Source organism: Lagenorhynchus albirostris, chromosome 1 (assembly GCF_949774975.1).
Source record: "Lagenorhynchus albirostris chromosome 1, mLagAlb1.1, whole genome shotgun sequence".
In the NCBI taxonomy this organism is placed as follows: domain Eukaryota; kingdom Metazoa; phylum Chordata; class Mammalia; order Artiodactyla; family Delphinidae; genus Lagenorhynchus; species Lagenorhynchus albirostris.
In genome coordinates this window covers 48,392,137-48,412,693 of record NC_083095.1, presented here as the reverse complement: position 1 = coordinate 48,412,693, position 20,557 = coordinate 48,392,137, and the positions used below count along the sequence as shown (strand labels likewise).

Below are 20,557 nucleotides of genomic sequence, written 5' to 3'. Positions count from 1 at the left end.
ACAATTAATCAAGAAAGGAGATAAAAGTCACTTGGTTAATTAAAACTGGTCAAATCAATCCTTTGAGACTTACTCTCCTGATTGGATCTAGACTGACTAAAAATTGAATACAAAATCAGTTCTAATTTTTTTAAATATTTGTTATTATTCTCATACATGTTTGTCTTTCTCTGCCCTTTACTGATGACACTGCATCAAAAAGCGACTAAAGCCCTCATGGTAAACTGCTTCTTCAAGAGTTTGTTTTTACAAAATTGTGTGCTTGTTTATTGCCTCTCTCCCCCACTAGAAACATAAGTTTCATGAGAAGAGGACTATCCCCTAAGTTCCTAGATTTAATAGTACCTGGCATGTAATAGATACTCAACAAGAATTTGTTGAGCAAAGTGGTTTCCCTCCCCTGCAAAGATGGAGAAAAATATAGAAGTATTCTCAACCCTGGGAAGGGACAACCCAGCTGTCCTCTTGGTGGTGGCCACATGTATGGCTCTGACCGTTGCCATGCTGGGTGAGCCACGTTTCTCTATCAGAGAGAGACCTCGGAGGGGCTGTCAAGGCCAGGAGGGCAGAACCTTGGCTTTGTCACCCACTGTTGATTCAATTACCAAGGCTGGATCTTAGACACAAATGTGCATCTCTGGGAACCCCAAGATTTATTTGGGAAGAAAGACTAGGAGAAATAGGACTTGTAGTCAATTGCCATGAAGACTTGGACATGTGTGTTCATGGAATCACATTTGTGTCTACCAGATTTAGACACTGGGATTACACTTATATTTTCCATTTTGAATATGTATAATCGGCCTCCCTGACTCAACTGTAAATTTCTCAAGGGCAAGTATTCAGTATGAATGGGGAGTTTTATTGGTTGATGATGGAATGAGAATAACCCCTAGAGTTTTGGGGGAAGGGTAAGCTGGGACAAAGTGAGAGAGCGGCATGGACTTATATATATTACCAAATGTAAAATAGATAGCTAGTGGGAAGCAGCCGCATAGCACAGGGAGATCAGCTCGGTGCTTTGTGACCACCTAGAGGGGTGGGATAGGGAGGGTGGGAGGGAGACGCAAGAGGGAAGAGATATGGGGATATATGTATTCATAGAGCTGATTCACTTTGTTATACAGCAGAAAGTAACACACCACTGTAAAGCAATTATACTCCAATAAAGATGTTAAAAAAAAAAAAGTAGGTCAAGACCTTCCTATCTTATACTATGCTCTACTCAGAAGGTCCCTGAAAATAATTTTGAACCATGTGGCATTATAAAATGCAGCAATAAGGAGGTTAACTGAATAAATATAATTTAACATCCAGTATGATCTGGTGGTGGTGTCTCCTTAATTATCTTTCAGAATAGCCAAAAATAAACTTGTTTTTTTCTGCTTGTTATTCAGAGAGAGTAGCCCAAAAAGAACCTGACCAAGACTAATGGGGTGAACTTGATTTAGCTACTGACTTGTGTGATTCTGATTCTGACATTTAACTTCCTTCCAACAGTATTTCCTCATCTGTTAAACAAGGATCATATTTGTCTGTGTCTCCCAGAGCTGTTATAAAAGCTTGTATAACGTATAAAAGCATTTATAATGTAAACTACTCTATATTAGAAGTGTTTGAGCACTCCTTCAGTCAATGAATACATTTTAAGCAGTATTCATGTTGTAGGCCATTTGCTACCACTGAGAAAAACAGATAGTCCTCTATGGGGCAAATTTATGAAGATAAAAAGGTCACTGCTTTGCAAAAATATATTGAAAGCAGAGTCCTCTGCATAAAGTGGTCCTGAGGGTGAAGCCATTATTTCAGCCCAGAAATGTTCAGTTACACTTTCTGCAGGATTTCCAAAAGTGAAACAGAAATCAGCACGCTAGGATTATTGGAAGGTACAGCTGGCTCAGGCCAATGGCTTACCTGTTTGCTTTTATTTCAACTCCTGGCTCAGAGCAGGCAGTATCACCTCTGCTGATGCCTACAGACTATGTTGTGCACTGCTAACCTCAGCTTCTTGCTAATGCAGAGGAAGCATCACTACATGGGAAGCATTTCTTACAGACTAAGTTAAAAAGTTGAATGGATTAAGCAATAAATGTTAGAAAAAAGAAGTTCTATGCACAGGACATAAGACATTTATAAAGACTCCCAAAAGTTTCAAATATTTCCTGTTTTTTTTTTAATTTATTAGTACCACGCAATACAGTTTGGTGTTTGACAAATACAAATCTAACTAAGAAAAAGAAACAATATTTTTTCCTGGTGAGTGAAGCAGAGAGAAGCCACGTGGCAGGCTTCAAGTCTTTTAATCTCAGGATAATGTGAGAATCAGAGAACCAGAAGGAGTGTCAGGGAGATGTTTAGATGGCAGACACTTAAAGATTTTCTATTTTGTCTTAAAAGATTTTGCAAAGATGAATATTCTATTCTCACCTCAAGTGGTCTAATAATGTTTGAGCTCTCTTAGATCAACAGAGAGCTTCTCTTTGCCTGAGCTCTCCTTTGCTTCAAGTTCAGCAAATATTGCATCTTCACTGAGGAAATGGAAAACATCTATCTAGCATTAACCCCTTGACTACTGTTTAATATACAATGCCGTCATATATTTACATATAAATGTGCAAAATCTACACAGCACCTTCAAGAGAATGAAAGGGGAAAGATACCTTTTCTGGGTGAGTGTGTGTCCTGGCAAGCAGAAGATGGCTTACTGTGAGAAAAGCATTCTTGTCTTCCTTATGGATTCAGCCTGAGCCAGAGCAGCTTGGCAAGCCCCCATTGGCCTTCTCAGCTGCAACCCTTTGTGCAGTGCACAAATCCAACAACCCTATGGAATAATTCTTCAGGACTCGAGGATAATCACTCTCACAGCCCCGCTTTCTATCAATAACAGTGTCCCACATCTGTTTGTGCTTTAGAATTTACAAAGTTCTTTTAACATTATCTCATCTAATTCCTTCAAGAATCACTTAAGGAGATAGTTCTATTTCATAGATAAGGAAACCTAGATAAAGAAGCTTAGATAGGTTAAAGTACTTGGCTAATAAGTGGCACGGCCAGGCATTGAAGACCAAGCCTTCTGTTTCACATCCAGTCTGTGCTCTACAGCATCAAAGCTATTCCTTCTTCATTCTACAGTTTAAACACACCAGCTTTGGGGGCCATTTTTCATCCATCTATTTCTCCCCACTTATAATTATCTTTGTAGAACCCCCAGTCCCATGTCTTTGTAGAGTTTGGAGCTCCAAAATCCAGATACCAGCATATATATCAGCTCATGAGTCAACAGCCTTTATGGAGTGCACGGTGAGGGGATCCAAAGAACCAAAAAGCTCAGCTCCTGAGCTTGAGGGAAGCATTGTTTTCAAGCTGATAGGAATGTCCCTGTTACTCAAGCTTGCCTGTGTTTGCTTCTCTTGAGAATGTGAGTTACTGTTTAACACTACCATTTGACAATGTTCATCAGAATGTTAATGCCATACTTTCCCTCAGGACTTCCTCATTTTGTACTTGTAGTATTTCATTTTAGATCCTAAGTGCCCACTTCAACATAATCCTTTATCGTATTCATTTTTAATTCTTTTTCTGACATTCAGTGAACAACTTTCTCTTCATCTTGGGCACCTACAAATTTAGCCAATATAGGTCCAACACTGGATTTCAAGTCATGTGCGCCATCTCTCTTAGATCTTCTACTGTTGACAGAACCCCTCGCTAAGGGTGTTAAATTGTGTCAGGCTATGTCTCTAAATGCACTAGAGCACAAGTCAGTAAACTTTTTCTGTAAAGGGCCAGAGAGTAAATATTTTCGGTCTTGCAAGCCATATAATCTCTGTCACAACTATTCAACTATGCCCTCATAGCACAAAAGCAGTCATTGACAATACGTAAGTAAATAGGCATGGCTGTGTTCCAACACAGCTTGAATTTCATATAATTTTCACATGTCACAAAATATTATTTTGATTTTTTTCCTGACCATGTAAACATCTGAAAACTCTTCTTAGCTCACAGACTGTACAAAAAGCAGGCTAGGATTTGTCAAGGTTTGCTAGCCCTAATATAGAGATCAATACTTATATTAACATATTGTGAGTTAGCTAAATATATATCTGATAAAGGTTTAATACCCAAAATATATAAAGAACTCATACAATTCAGTAGCAAAAAAAAAAAAAATCCAATTAAAAAATGGGCCCAGGAAGTGAATAGACACTTTTCTAAAGAAGAGAAACAGATAGCCAACAGGTATATGAAAAGGTGTTCAACATCACTAAATATCAGGGAAATGCAAACCAAAACCATAATGAGATATCACCTCACACCTGTTAGAATGGCTATCATCAAAAACACGAGTGATAATAAGCATTGTCAAGGATGTGGAGAAAAGGGAACCCTTGTACACTGTTGGTGGGAATGTAAATTGGTGCAGCCACTGTGGAAAGCAGTATGGAAGTTCCTCAAAAAAATTAAAAATAGAGGTACATACGATCTAGCAATTCCACTTTTGGGTATTTATCTGAAGGAAATGAACCCACCATATCCAAGAGATATCTGCACCCCGTTGGTCATTGCAGCATCATTCACAATAGCCAAGACATGGGAACAACGTAAGTGTCCATTGACAGATGAACGGATAAAGAAAATGTGGTATATATACAATATAGAATATTACTCAGCCATAAAAAAGAAGGAAATTCTGCCATTTGCAACAACATGGAGGAACTTGAGGCCATTATGCTAAGTGAACCAACTCAGAGAAAGACAAATACTATATGATCTTACTTGTACATGGAATCTAAAAGAACCAAACTCATAGAAACAGAGAATAAACTGGTGGTTGCCAGGGGCTGGTGGTGAGGTGAGGATGGGGGAAACGAGTGAAGGTGATCAAAAGATATAAAATTCCAGGTATAAGATGAATAAATTCTGAGATGTAAAGTACAGCATGGTGACTAAAGTTAACAATACTGTATCATACATGAAAGGGGCTAAGACAGTAGATCTTAGAAGTTCTCATCATAAGAAAACAAAATTCGTAACTATGTGAGGTGTTGGATGTTAACTAAACTTATTGTGGTGATCATTTCACAGTATACACACATATCAAATCATCATGTTGTACATCTAAAACTAATACAATGTTATATGCCAGTCATATTTCAATAAAACTGGGAAAAGAAAAGAAGTCCATTATCTTCCTCATATATTATATTAATTTTATACAAAGGTATATAGCCTACTTGATATATTCTTATGAAAAGCCATTGAAATATAAGTAAATAAAAATATTTCATAAATTTTAGATGCCTATGGTAACTGAGCCTACTCTAAACAGTATCACATATACATTGATAAATATTACATAAATATATAATCACTTATGAAAGAAATGTTTATTAACTGCTTGCTATGAACTTAGATGAAGGACACATGAAAAAGAAAGATGCACTTACTATCCTTAACATTTTGGTGGAAGAAGCTTATATTAAATACACAAACAAATACATCTTCTTAGCTCATAGACTGAACAAAAGCAGGCTAGGATTTGGCAAGTTTTGCTAGCCCTGATGCAAAAATCAATACTTATATTAACATACTGTGAGCAAGGGGCAACTAACTATAACTTTCATGCTCCCCCCTCTCAGTTTCCTGGGCAGTAAAATCACTAGAATCAAATCCTAAAGTCCAGAGGTAGAAACTAAGAAAAATACCTTTAAATGAAATAAGTTTCAAATTCAATCTAGAAACAACTGCTCCTGTCAAGTGTGATTACAGATTGCTCTAGCTAAGTACATTCATTTATTCAAATGAGGTTTCAGATTTTCATATTTCCCCTTTCCCTCCAAACTTTGGCTTCATGAAGTGTTCAGAGAAAGAAATACATGAAAAGCTGTTTGACTCCACGTTCCCAGTAAACAGCTCCAGGCAGTGAGTGCCAGCCACTCCCCATGGTGCCCTTGGCTTGGAAGTCTGAGCAGCCACCTTGGCCTCTCCTTCCCGTCTTAGGTGACTTTAATTCAGCCTCACAGTCCAGGTTTCGTGGTACCTGTCTTCTAGTTTGGATACACGCCTCTGTGAGTTAAAAAAATGATTCAGATTCCGGACAGTAGGCTCTGGACAAATCTTTTTCAAGAGGAATTTCAAGGTGGTAGGATGAACTGGAGAGAAGGAAAAAGAAGTGGTGAAATTACCGGTGACGGAAAATGTAAAGTGGCCTCCAAGACTACCAGCCTCATTAGGACTTTGGACCTGAAAACACTACACGCTAGAAAACGAAAAATCTGTCTTCTGTAGATATAGCTATTTGGGGCTTTGGCTATGAGGTCTGGATCATAGACTGTTGCCTAAACTTCCTTTTTTTGCATAGCCCATTTCTAGGAATATATCCTAGCAGAAGAATCCTCAATAGAGAAAAGAGCTTTCAAGCAACAAAGATATTTATTATGACATAATTATGACAGAAAAAGAAAAACCTACATAGGTAACCATGTGGGGAAGACTAAGTTAGCTTAGCTGCACATAAAAAAGCTGGATATGAAACTGTAAGTGCAATATGATTCCCACTATTAAAAAGGATATTTGCATAGAAAACATGGGAAGAAAATATTACAAATAATAGTTACCTTGCTCTTTATACTGTTATGCTCTTGATATGTACTATTTTATGTACACTGGTACAATCAGACAGAAAACATATGGAAAGGCTAGTGAGATACTGCTTCGAGAAAAGAACTGAACATAAAGTTGCGTGGAAAAAATGAGTGCAATGATTAAAAAATCAAAAACTTCTACATCAAGAGCATCAAATTTAAATACCAACAGGAGCCAAACAGGCAGCATAAAGAAATAAAAGAAACTGCACTGGGACAATTTTCAAATTGGCAAGCACCTGCTTCTTCTGAGGGGGGCTGCCTCTTCTCAGCTCCTGACATTTGGGAATGAATTTCAGTTTTTCAAAAAAAATTCTAAATACGGATTTAATGTGAAATCTCTTCATGTTTGCATGTTAAAATTGAATTTAAATCATAAATATATTGCACAGGCCAAATAAAACATGCCAGATATTTTTTTGGCCCCAAAGCTGCCCATTTGCATCTTCTGCTCTATATCTGAATAAACTGAAGCACGCACACAATCAATAGATGCTAGAGACAATCCAACCAAAATGGACCTGAAAACACAACATGTTAGAAAACAAAAAAATCTGTGTCCTGCAGATTTAGCTATTTGGGGCTTTGCTTCCATATAGTCTAAATTTTCTTTAATATGCATGGATGCTTTTATCATGAAAACATTAAAGCATTATTTTTCACTAAATTTATCGTTTTTGAAGATTTCTCAGGATCTGGAGATTCTTTTTCTTATTTCTCTCTACATTTTATAGCCATTAAATTAAGCTTTTAATTGTTCTTATAAGGATGTTACAGATAGCACCGCCAGTCATATATACAAGACTTAAAGACACCAGCGTGAAAAATGACAACTATGTAAAGTGGACAGTAAGAGACGATGTCATTTCCACGTGGCTGCCTAGTCACTCTCTCTCTCTCCCCACCCCCTTGCCTTCGTCCTACTCTAACCCAATCAGAGGAAGGACTCATGTCCCTTGAGCCTACTTTATTACAAAAGTGCAGCCCAGGAGGGGAGGAAATGGGAGGAAAGTAACTACACTTAAGAGAACTTATGATAATGCAGGGAGAGTTGACGACTTAGAAAAAGTGAAAGATTTTACATCCTGCCCTGAATTCTTTTAATAATTCTACTTGGAAAGTTGAGCTGTTTCTCCAGACATTTAAAAAAAGGTAATGAAAAACCATCTGCAATTGTATTCAAGACAGAGCTGCAGATGTTGGGGAAAAAGAATAAAGGAAGTGAGATTTGCTCTTTTACAAATTCAAGTGCGATTAAGGGCCTTTTAATTTCCTTTATATGTTCCTTATAAGATCAAAGGGATAGTTCAAGTTTCACTTTCTGCTCAGAGGTGGCATGCCCTGTGCATGGCAGGAGTCATATTTTCATTCATTCTTTTGCCTCTCCTTGAGAATGTACCCTGTTTTCAGGCCTGCTCTAAGAGCCCCGGGGAAGCTTCCTGCTTGGCATAACAAGAAAGTGTTTGGGGAGGTGGGTTTTCAGGGACTGCAGTGGGCAGGGGGTAGTGAGACAAAGTGGCTGGGGAACGGTTTGTATACTTTTGAACTTCTGCCAGGACTGCTTCATATTCTCTGGATTTTCCTCTGAAAGGTTACTGTGGTTTGTCACAGTGATGCGCTGGTAAACCTTTAACAACTAGTTCTCCGAGGAAAAGAGCCCTGATCTATAGCATTTTCTCATTTTGTGGTGTAAATGCTCCCACCATAGCTGATTTCACTAAATGCAGAGCCAGGAAGAGAGACGCACAATGGGCTCCTCCAGCTCACCACAAGTCTGTCTTCTGCATCATCATCAAGCCAGAGAGACGCTCAGCCTGTAAGAAGGGCCTGTTATGAAGAAACCCAGCTCTAGCCTCTGCTTTAACCACCTTTGTTTAGACACAGTCTTACTCTGATCTTTTTTAGCTGATCACATTGTTGAACAATTTTATGTTTCTGTTATTTCTCTCTCCCTATAGTTTAGCTTTTCCATTTTATTGACTCTATTTCTTTGCCATCGTCTATTTCAGAAGGGAAACACTGAATCTGGAATTGCCCCTTTTCTGAAAAAGGTAGAGAGCTCATGTCATGGTCGACAATAAGAGGTCCTCTTGTACTCACTTTGGCAGAGCAGGTACTAAGATTGGAACGATGCAGAGATTAGCATGGCCCCTGCCCAGGGATGACACACAAAATCATGACGTATTCCGTATTTTTTTCTAGGAACCATCTATCTATATGATGGCGCTGAATGATTCAGACAGATGCTTAGGGTGAGGATGTCTTGTTTCTCCGCTTTGAGTTAACTTTGTCAGCGCTGCCACCATCATAAGTCTCCTCAGAAATTACTGAGATGACATGGGTGGAATATGTATAGTGCTGGAAATCAGTCTGACTTCACCTCTAGCTTCCTGTGTGACCTGCTGCATATCACTTAAGCCTGTTGGGAATTTTATTTTTCCTACATTGATCCTCAAGCAATAAAAGGTTGCTCATTTCTGACTCATGGGGAAAATATAATGAATTGAAAATTCTCTCAGTTGGATCTGTCCCCTCCTCCCCGACCAAGGCTCTATAGTAAAATAACCTACAGGCCTTTGGGGATGGGAAGGTATCACCTTGTGTTGATTTGGACTCCATCAGGAAATGCAAATCCCAAGCTCATTGGTATCTGCTTAACCTTTTATAGGAAGGGCACAGGAGGAAATCCATCTTACCTGTGCTGCCTATATCACTTTGGTAACCTTGCATTTCATGCCCTTTATATATGCATGCCTGGACCTTTACTGTCTTCTTTATGAACGGAACCACCTCCATCATCATCCTTGTCACCTTTGTGTTAAAGCCCATCATTTATTCCCAACCCCTGAGTGTCTACAAAATGAAATTAAAAAATTAAAGAGAAAAAAAGAGGAAAAGAAGTCCTCTCAATCCATCTAAAACAGTTGTAAGGGTCAAAATAACAATACATTGGCTTAATTTTTACTGCAAAATTAAAACATTAGGAAATATGGTTAGCAAAGGAGACAAAAAATATAAGCTAAATGAAATTAATAAAAATCACCCATAATTCTAACAACCAGATATAACCACTGTAAATAACTGGCATATATCTTTCTAGACCTATACATGTATTTTGTGTTTACAAAATGAGTTTATACTGTTCATTCTGTTTGGTAACCTTCTCCTTTCTATGTCACTAAGTAGATTTTTATTGCATCACTTTTAATGATTATAGTGTATTTCATTCTATTGACATACCTTATTTAACCAATCCCCTATAGTTGGTACTTAAGTCGTTTCTTTTTTGTTTTTATTTATTAAAATTTTTTTGTTATTTTTAATTTTTTAATTGAAGTATAGTTGCTGTACAATATTATATAAGTTACAGGTGTATGATATAGTGATTCACAATATTTAAAGGTTATATTCCATTTATAGCTATTATAAAATATTGGCTATATTCCCCATTTTGTATATGTCCTTGTAGCTTACTTATTTTATACCTAATAGTTTGTACTTCCGAATTCCCTCCCCCATACTCCCCCTCCCCATTTCCTTCCCCACTAGTAATCATTAGTTTGTTCTCTATATCTGTGAGTCTGCTTCTTTTTTGTTATAGTCACTAGTTTGTTGTATTTTTTAGATTCCACATACAAATGATATCATACAGTATTTGTCTTTCTCTGTCTGACTTATTTCACTTAGCATAAATGCCCTCCAAGTCCATCCAGGTTGCTGCAAATAGCAAAATTTTGTTCTTGGATTGGAAGAATCAATACTGTTAAAGTGACCATACTACCCAAGGCAATCTACAGATTCAGTGCAATCCCTATCAAAATACCGATGACTTTTTTCACAGAATTAGAACAAATAATTGTAAAATTTGTATGGAAACACAAAAGATACCGAACAGCCAAAACAATCTTGAGAAAGAAGAACACAGCTAGAGGAATCATGCTCCTTGACTTAAGTTTATACTACAAAGCTACAGTCATCAAAACAGTATGGTACTGGCACAAAAACAGACTTGTAGATCAATGAAACAGAATAGACAGCCCAGAAATAAACCCATGCACTTATGGTCAATTAATCTACAACAAAGGGGCAACAATATAGAGAAAAGACAGTCTCTTCAACAAGCGGTGCTGGGAAAACTGGACAGCTACATGTAAAAGAATGAAATTAGAACATTCTCTAATACCATATACAAAAGTAATCTCAAAATGGATTAAAGACATAAATGTAAGACCAGATACTATAAAACTCCTGGAGGAAAACATAGGCACAACCCTGTTTGACATAAATTACAGCAATAATTTTTTAATCTGTCTCCTAAAGCAAAGGAGATGAAAGCAAAAATAAACGGGACCTAATTAAACTTAAAGGCTTTTGCAAAGCAGAGGAAACCATCAACAGAATGAAAATACAACCTACTGAATGGTAGAACATATTTGCAAATGATATGACCAATGAGGGATTAATACCCAACATATATAAACAGCTCCTACAATTCAACATCAAAACAACAACAACAATCTGATTGAAAAATGGGCAAAAAGAACTGAATAGACATTCCCCAAAGAGGAAATGCAGATGGCCAACAGGTACATGAAAAGATGCTCAGCATCACTAATCAACAGGGAAATGCAAATCAAACCACAATGAGATATCACCTCACACATATCAGAATGGCTATCATGAAAAAGTACACAAATAACAAATGTTGGCAAGGATGTGGAGAAAAGGGAACCCTTATACACTGTTGGTGGGAATGTAAATTGGTGCAGCCACTGTTGAGAGGGGAAGTGTAGTGGGCTGCATCTGGAGTTTAATTGAAGTGGCAAAAATACTATTACAGAAAGTGTAAACAGTGAAATAATTTGTACTTAAAATTATACCCGAGGGGAGAAGAAGAAAAGGAGACACGACCTTAACTCAGAAATGGATTTCCTTAAAAGGTGGAAGCATGCTAAAATGGGAACCTGGAAAGGTGAGGTATCGGGATCTGCTGTCAGGGATCTTGGAAATTTGAGCTTTGGGACTAAGTTTAGCTTCTTCCTGAGAGATAAATGATATCAGCTCTGCTGTTCGGATTGGGAATGTGCAACTAATAAGTCAGTTCCTGCTGCAATTCTACTATATTTCTGACAACCCCCATCTCGGTAGCTTAGAATAACAGATATTTATTTCTCACTCATGGTCTGCAGGTCAGCGGCAGCTGCTCCTCTTCAGACTGAATACAGGTTTCAGGATGCAGGTCTGTCCTGCATACCTTCTTCCAGGATGCACGCTGAAGGACCACAGGCTCCTAGAGCTGGATCTAACTTGCGAAGCCCCTGAAGTTGGTGCTCGGAAATATCACGTGGACTTCTCTGTCCACATCCCATTGGCCAAAGCAAGTCACATGGCCAAACCCATGTCTGAATTATGGGTAAGTAGACCCTGCGCAACAGGGAAGGGGAGCATAGAAAGGAATACAATCAATTACAGCAACTCTTGAAGGTATTGTACATTAATGAAGGTGTTGCATGAACTAGTTTCCCCTGGAAGTGCTCCCAAGAAGAAAAAAGTGGACAATAAAAGGGAGGGAAAACCACAAAACGAACAGCTTGCTGTATAATTCCCTGGAGGAAGTCCCTCAACAAGCTCCTGACCACCTCTAAGTATAGGACAAGGAAAGTAGGTTGAAAGTGTGGCCCTAGGGCAGGGTGGATCCTGGTTTTGAGGGGTTGCAACTTATACATATAACTTGGGGGACTTCCTTTAAGAAAAAAATACAAAATTACAAATATAAAATTATATTTTAAAGTTTTTATTTAAAACGAGAAAATAAACCACAAATCACACATTTTGAAAAAATTGATAATTACCAAAAATATCCCCAAATTCAGAAAAATGATTTTTAATTGACTGACTACCTGACATACCACTATAATAGGTTTTCCTAGCTTTTTTGGCTGCAAATATTTCGATAGTCTCTGACAACAATTTTGTAATATCACTTCTGTGGAAAGAATACATAGATTCATTTCTCTAGCATGAAAGTCATTCCTCTAGCATGAAAGCTTCTGACTCTATTCCAAACCTGTTTTTCCTCTATAGCTCTCATACTTCTGGCCTCAGGGACCCTGAGCCATGTTCATATAATAATACTACCACTGGCCCTGGACCTTCATGCTGAATGAGTTAACACACTGGTTAGGAAGAGCATTCCTGGGAACAACCCAAATATCTATCAACTGATGAATGAATGAACAAAATGGAGTATTATTCAGGCATGAAAAGGAATAACATACTGATTCATGCTACAACATGGATGAGCCTTGAAAACACTGTACTAAGTGAAAAATGCCAGGCACAAAAGGCACACATATTGTATGATTCCATTTATATGAAATGTGCCAAATAAGCAAATTCAGAGACAGAAAGTCGATTAAGAGGGGATTTAGAGATTAGGAGTCAGCGGGTGGGGGGCAGGGAGAGAACAGGTAGTGAACTGATGTGGCTTCTTTCGGAAAGTGATGAAAATGTTCTAGAATTAGTTGTGATGGCTGCACCACCTTATGAATATACTAAAATCACTGAATTGTATGCTTTAAAAGGGTCAAGTTTATGATATATGAGTTATAGCTCAATTTAAAACATTTAAGAAGAGAATTCCTGAGAGCTACTTGTATATTCAAACCACCAGAAATAACTGTACCCAGAGTACCTGCAAACTATACATCACACTGAACCCAAACTCAATGTGTGTCTTTAACACTCCTTTAGCCAGACCCCAAAAACCCCAAAATATCACATGGCTGCCATGTGATATGAAGGGATGGTGATGGAGGGAAGTCAGCATAGAAAGCGACTCTGGTTTTACTCTTGCAAATTTTACAAAATCACGTGACCAGGTGAACACATCATCAGGGCGTAAAACTATCCTTTCCCACCCAGTCACCACCCTACTTCCCTAACCCCACCCCTGTGTAGGTCACACACATTTAAGTTTTAGAAAACAGTCAAAGGGTCCTGGATCTTTTTATACAGCTTCCTGAAGGCAAACAAAGCAATGCTTTCTTTTTTTTTTTTTTTTTGCGGTACGCGGGCCTCTCATTGTTGTGGCCCCTCCCGTTGCGGAGCACAGGCTCTGGACGCGCAGGCTCAGCGGCCATGGCTCACGGGCCCAGCCGCTCCACGGCACGTGGGAACTTCCCGGACCGGAGCACGAACCTTCGGCAGGCGGACTCTCAACCACTGAGCCAGCAGGGAAGCCCCAGCAATGCTTTCTTAACTAAATTATTAAATCGTATTTACACTGTATTAATACCTGAATAAACCGACATACTTCCCCTTTAAAAAAAATGGAGAGAGAGTTTTAAAAGGTTTCTTTTGTTGTTCAGGACCTTGCAATTTTCCCCCTTCTCCATGAAATAAGAGAGTAGCCCCTGATTAGAATCTCTTTCAACAGGGTCTGACCCTGCTCAGAGGATCAACGCCCAAATTTCACCTCACCACCAAGGTCTAATGAGACTTCCAGGGCCCTCCAAATCCTCTCTGCTCTTCTGACTCAGCCCTCAGGCTGACCCTCACCCACGTGGAATCCCCTCTCCCCAGATGTAGCCCTAAGCATGGCCTGCACCTGGCTGGCTCCCGCTCAAGCCTCTCCCCTACTCAGCTGGATTGGACTCAGGTGTCCATAAATTCTCCAGCTGAGTGGACCCAAACTGCACCTCAGCCTAGAGGAGGAGCCCTGCCAGATGCAGGGGCTTGACATCCACTCATGTGGGGATTCTGTAATTTCAAACTCCAACAGGCAAATACGTGGAGATATTTTTCTGTGTTTCTGACTTTGAGCGGCCTATTTCCTAAAGGACAAAACAAATTCTTTGGATGCAAACTTCTAACTTCCCACTCAGATATTAACAGGAAATCAGTTTTAAGAAAAATAAATTGTCCCTGCTTCCTAACCAGAAGTTCATGTCCTCTTCTTGTCTCACTTTTGGCAAAGGTGGGTGAATAAGCACTAATCTCAATGGCCATCGATGGGTTGGCTTCTGAGATACCTGGCTAGTTTAGCCCAAACTGAGCCTTTAATTCCAAAATGGTGTACTAAGTACAAGTTGAAGTTTCCTCTGAGTGCCTAGAAATAATTTTGTTCAAAAACTAGATTAAGAATTTAAAGGATAAATGTTGAGGCGGTTGGATTGAAAAGGAAATCTGTAGACTAGACTCATCTGAGACTGCTGAGAAAGGCAGGCACAGACTACTGGGGGTGGAGGGTACACCTGGAGGCTACACAGACTTGCAGCAGAAAGGGCTCCAGGGCAATAGACAAGGCATAGATACCATAGCAAGAGCAGCCAGGAAGCAATGATGGGGTGTCTGCCCCCAGGCTCTATCAGGTCAGAGACAGGGCAGCAGCCAGTGATGACCTCAGGAGGGAGTGGTGAGTACCAACATCTAACAGACCAACCACTAAGGTGCCCTGACCTTAAGGTGGCACACCCTGTCCTTCCTCCTCCTGAAAGCAGGCCAGGAGGCAAGCTACAAGGGCAACTCTTGCCTCTTTCCCAGGCAGACCATGCAAACAGATGCAGCAGAGAATCTAACGGGAATCTCAGTCACAAAGCTAAATTCACAATCAAGGAACATGAAGTATTCGAGAAAATCAACCTCCATGAGTGAGACAATGAACTAAAGCAATGGAAGAACTTATATATGATGAAACAAGGTTAATGGAATAAACAAAACTTATTAATAATCAGCACTTAAAAACTAGAACCCTATTTCCTCATTCTCAGGCCACCAATATTTTCCCTCTTCAAACTGCAATCCATTCCAAAATAGGGCACTCCCTATATAGTAGGAGCATTTTTTAAAAATAAATTTATTTTTGGCTGTGTTGCGTCTTTGCTGCTGCACGCAGGCTTTTCTCTAGTTGTGGCGAGTGGGGGTTACTGTTCATTGCGGTGCACGGGCTTCTCACTGTGGTAGCTTCTCTTGGCGTGGAGCACCGGCTCTAGGCCCGTGGTCTTCAGTAGATGTGGCACACGGGCTCAGTAGTTGTGGTGCATGGGTTCAGTTGCTCCGCAGCATGTGGGATCTTCCCGGACCAGGGCTCGAACCCGTGTCCCCTGCATTGGCAGGCAGATTCTTAACCACTGCACCACCAGAGAAGTCTCAGTAGGAGCATTTTTTAAATATTTCTTTATTTTCCCAAATAAAAGCTATTTGGGGGAACCAATTGCATTTGAGTGAGGAAAGGTCCACATATACGGATACCTGCTTCATTTCCTCTGCCCATTATTTTAAAGCAAAGCCAGGTATCTGGTCATTTCATCCATAAACCCCTTCTGAAGGAAGAGGTTTTCATGTGGACTTGGAGAATGGATAGCCCATAGATAGGCAGAGAGGAAGGAGTGTGGAATGAAATGAAAGTACAAGGAAAGGTTTGGACAGGAGATGAAAATTGTATGTACAGAGGCAGGAGGAAATGATTTTGGATGGATGGAAGGTTGGACACATCGGGGGAAAATAATTATGAAAAGTTTCAAATGCCAGCCTGAGGATGTGGGTTTCTACAGGGAAGTTTTAATTAGATAATCATACAAGGTTTTAGGGGTGGTATGAGTCAAGCAGTGTTTTAATGAGAATCCTCTGGGGTGAGCGTGGGCCCAGTGGACCCAAGGAAAACAAAATGAATAGAGGGTGGAGGAGCATAGAGGGCCCCGTATTATAATTCAGCCCAACAAGGGCCCAGACCACCTGGTGATGGTAGAAATGGAGAGGAGGGATGAGCTAGGATGCATTTTAAAGATTTAAAGTGCAGAATTCAGTGCCTGGCTCACCATAGTGGTTAAGGAAAGAACTAGAGATGGCTACGAGTTTCCAAGTCTGGGCACTGGAAGTGTCATTTACAAAGTTAAAGAAAATGGGAAGAAGAATCTCTTTGGGAGATTATGAGTTTTATTTTGGATTTAATAATGGGATGCCCAATTATAAATATCTGGTAGTCTGTCAGAGATGCAGGATTGGAACCTGGTGAAAGTGATACAGAAGGTTTCCATTTATTCATCTAAAATTGATAGTTGATATTAGTTTTATGTATGGAGAATGGAAAGAGAAAGAGGGAGAGAGGATGGGAAGGGAGAGGAAGGAAAAGGGAGGGGAGGAAACAACAGGGGAAGGTAGGGGAGAGCAAAAGTGAGGGAAGAAGAGAAAAGGAGAGGAAAAGGAACAAGTCAGGAGGAGGAATCATGGCTAAGGCTGGAAAAAAAAGTAAAAGTACCAGGATAGTAAAACAATCTCATAAGTCAAAGAAGAGCGCCTTTCTAAAAAGAAAACTTTTGGTCATCAGTGAGACTCTGGTGGCTGGAAAGTCCACTGAATAGGCATGATGTCATTCAGTGTACATTCACAGCACACACAAGGCCACATTCAATCTGTTGACCTCGAGGGCAGAGCACAAGGAGCATTTGTCCCCCCAGCCCTTGCCTCTGAAGAGAAGGAGAATTCTGTACTGGGAGGGTTTTAATTTTGAATCAGGCTAGTTGTTAGCTGTGTTGTGAAAAAGCTAGTTTTCAGAAAGTGAAATATTCATTCCTGCTTATGGTCACTGTAGTATGTAGATGGTGGGTAACAGGCTTGGGAGAAAAATGGGCCCCTATTTTTGTGTCAGGGATGAAGCCTGGACTCACCAGTGGAGAAGAACCAACCTAGCTTAGGAAGAATGAGTTGTATTGTGACTTGTACTGTGACTCAAACAGGGCTTACTTATGGAACTTAGGTGCCTCCTTCAGTGACTTCTGGAAAAATAAAGCTAAGATATAACCTTGTAAGACAAACTGAAGTCCTGTAAATCATATCCGTCATGGGAAATTTTGTCATGGCCTGGATTAGGTGGCATTACAAATATAAACAGAAGGGAGATAGCTCTAAGAAAAGAGAGGAATTGGGATTTGTCTGTGTATTACTAGAATCATATGGAAGAGAGGTGATTGGGTTCTAGAAAACTTGTTGGTGTCAATATAGGGAGGAATGGAACTATACAGAGGAGATTGTTAATTCATCAGGTTATTTTGTTCATTTAAATATTCTTTTAGAAATGTCCCGTTTCAGACTACGCTTATTAGAGATATCTTAGATTTTCTTCACCAACAATTCATGTTTTCCTTAATTTTTAAAACCTTTAATGATAGAAAATTTCAAACTTAGAAGTACAAAGAATAGTATAATGAACTCACATGTACCTATTATCCAGTTTCACCAATTTATCGGCAGTTTCTAAAAACCTATTCTCCTTTTTTTTTATCACCCCATCTTTTTTTTTTTTTCTCCTGGAGTATTTTAAAGCAAATCTCAAACCTCATATTTACTCACCTGGAAATACTTCAATATGCATCTAACTTTTACTATAAAGAAGTTTAAAAAATGGCAACCATGCCATTTTGATAATAATACAACTTAAAATAATTCCTTTATAAAACTGAATACTAAGTCCATCTTCAAATTTCCCTGATTATCTCAGATATATTTTACAGTAAGTTTGTGTAAATCAGGATCCAAACAAGGTCCATACATTGGATTTAGTTATTCTATCTTTTAAATATCTTTTATTCTCTAAAAATCAATCCCTCTATTTTCTATGCCATTATTTTTTGGAGAAACTAGCTCATTTGGCTTATAGAATATCTCATTCAAGATTTGATTTATTGCATCTTAGTGGTTTTGTTTAAAATGTTCTTTTCTTGTCTTGTTTTCTGTAAACTGATAGCTAACCTACTGGCTTGATAAGATTCAGGGGTTTTTTTAGGCAAGAATACTTCCTAGGGGGTGGTGTGTTTTTCTTATTGTAGGACATCATTATATAGTCCAGTTGTTTTACCTTTAATAATACCAAGATTGATCAGTGGCTTCAAGTGATAGCAGTCTAATATTTCCATTATGAAGTTCTTCATTGAGTTTAACCTAATTGTTTTAGCAAACATTGATAATTGTTGTCTAGATCCATTATTTTATTAGGGGTTGCAAAATGATGATTTTATAATTCCATCATTCCTTTGCATTCACTGGTTGAATTATTCTATAAAGAACTTTTCCACATCAACAATTTGGTTACTGTGAAAGACAGTACATACAGGAAAGGCAGAAAAAAATCCTTGATATTTCCCTTTTTAATACATTTTTTAGTAATGATTTGGTGCTCTAGCAACCTCCAAAGATGACCAATGACATATTTTTAAAATCACTATAACCTCATGAATTTTTAGTTATCTGATGTGTTCTAATTATTTTTCATGTTCAAACTGCCCCTTCTTTGGCCAGTGAGAGCCTCTTAAGGATGGCTTTTGCATCCTTTTGATGTGACTCTCTTTGTTTTGAATCACTTCCTGTTTCTTCTTTGACATAAAACTATGTCCCGGACTCACCTTTTAATTCCTGCCCTAGACTTGGAATCAGGCATTTTCCCAAAGAGTTCTGGTTCCTCTTAGTGGGAATGGTATTTAGAGACCATAATCTGAATGCTTGTTGGGCTTATTACTACTAAATTCATTGCTTCTAGCCCTTTTTAAGAGACAAAGCAATGAAATATGTTCTTTTTAATTGATTTTAAGAGACAAAAAATGAATTCATACTGATATTTCCTATTCAAATACAAGATTATGGGACTTTTACTTAACTTCTTTGATATTATACTCATGTCAGTAATCTCACTGTTATTAGTAATACTGATGTTTTAGTATCTCTCTTTTTTTTTTTTTTTTTTTGTGGTACGCGGGCCTCTCACCGCTGCGGCCTCTCCCACTGTGGAGCACAGGCTCCAGACGCGCAGGCCCAGCGGCCATGGCTCATGGGCCCAGCCGCTCCGCGGCACGTGGGATCTTCCCAGACCGGGGCACGAACCCGTGTCCCCTGCATCGGCAGGCGGACTCCCAACCACTGCACCACCAGGGAAGCCCAGTATCTCTTATTTTTGAATCAACGGCCAAGGTGCACCAGATCTTTAAGAAAATGTGAACAGTGAAAACAGAAACAATAAAAGGAATTAAAAATATATCAATGCAAAAAAAAACCCCTATAATTAATATCCTCAGAGACATAAGAGATAATATTGCCCCCATGGAATTATTACCAAGAAATCTTAACCTGCATTAAACGTGTTGTAAACTAAAGCTAATTAGTAATGATATTAATATCATAGAAACCAAACTGTTCAGCAAGGGAGAAGTGAGATGCAAACACAAAACAAGTAAGTTAAGAAAAAATCCTGTAATCTTAAATTTAAATTGTAAATATCAGTAAGAACTCAGCTTTTCTCATTTTCAAATGTATATATTTTCTCATTGTTTACTCTGAAAAGTCCACAAAACAATGACAATTCAGTAGCAAAGAATGATGCCTCATGCCCAGATGGTGGTCTCTAAATACCATTTCCCAATAAAAAGGAACTAGGAATCCTTGGAAAAATACCACAAGGATGCAATAGCCAAATCTAGGTTATGAAAACTCTATAGAAACATTTGATCAAAATTCTCCTACAAATAAATGGCATAAAAAAAAAGAGAGAGGAAATAATGTGTGTTGTGTGTGGATCTTGTTTGAATCCTATGGTGTAAGAAATATATGGTCTTTGTCCATGGTTATATATTAAAAATTACTAATTTTATTACATATGATAGTAGTATTATTATGTGGAAAAAGAGACCTTACTGCTAATAATGCATTCTCAAGATTTTACAGTTGAAATGATGTATTTGGAATTTGCTCTAATACACCATAGGAAAAAAAAGCGGAGGAGACATAAGTGAAAGAAATTTGGCAAAATACTGATAAATATTGAAGCTGGATTCGACATACTTTCCTTTCTATTTTTGGTATGTTTGAAAATGACCATAATAAAAAAAGATTTAAAAAAAAAGACTTTATATAGAAACACTGAA

At 38.6% G+C, this 20,557-nt stretch overlaps 1 non-coding gene across 1 annotated transcript; it reads left to right on the top strand.

Annotated features, from left to right (window-relative positions):
• Positions 1–8,739: 8,739 nt before the first annotated feature.
• Positions 8,740–8,843, top strand: LOC132504639 (U6 spliceosomal RNA). Its single transcript, XR_009535003.1, has one exon. It is a non-coding gene; the product is annotated as a U6 spliceosomal RNA (small nuclear RNA).
• The last annotated feature ends 11,714 nt before the right edge of the window (positions 8,844–20,557 follow it).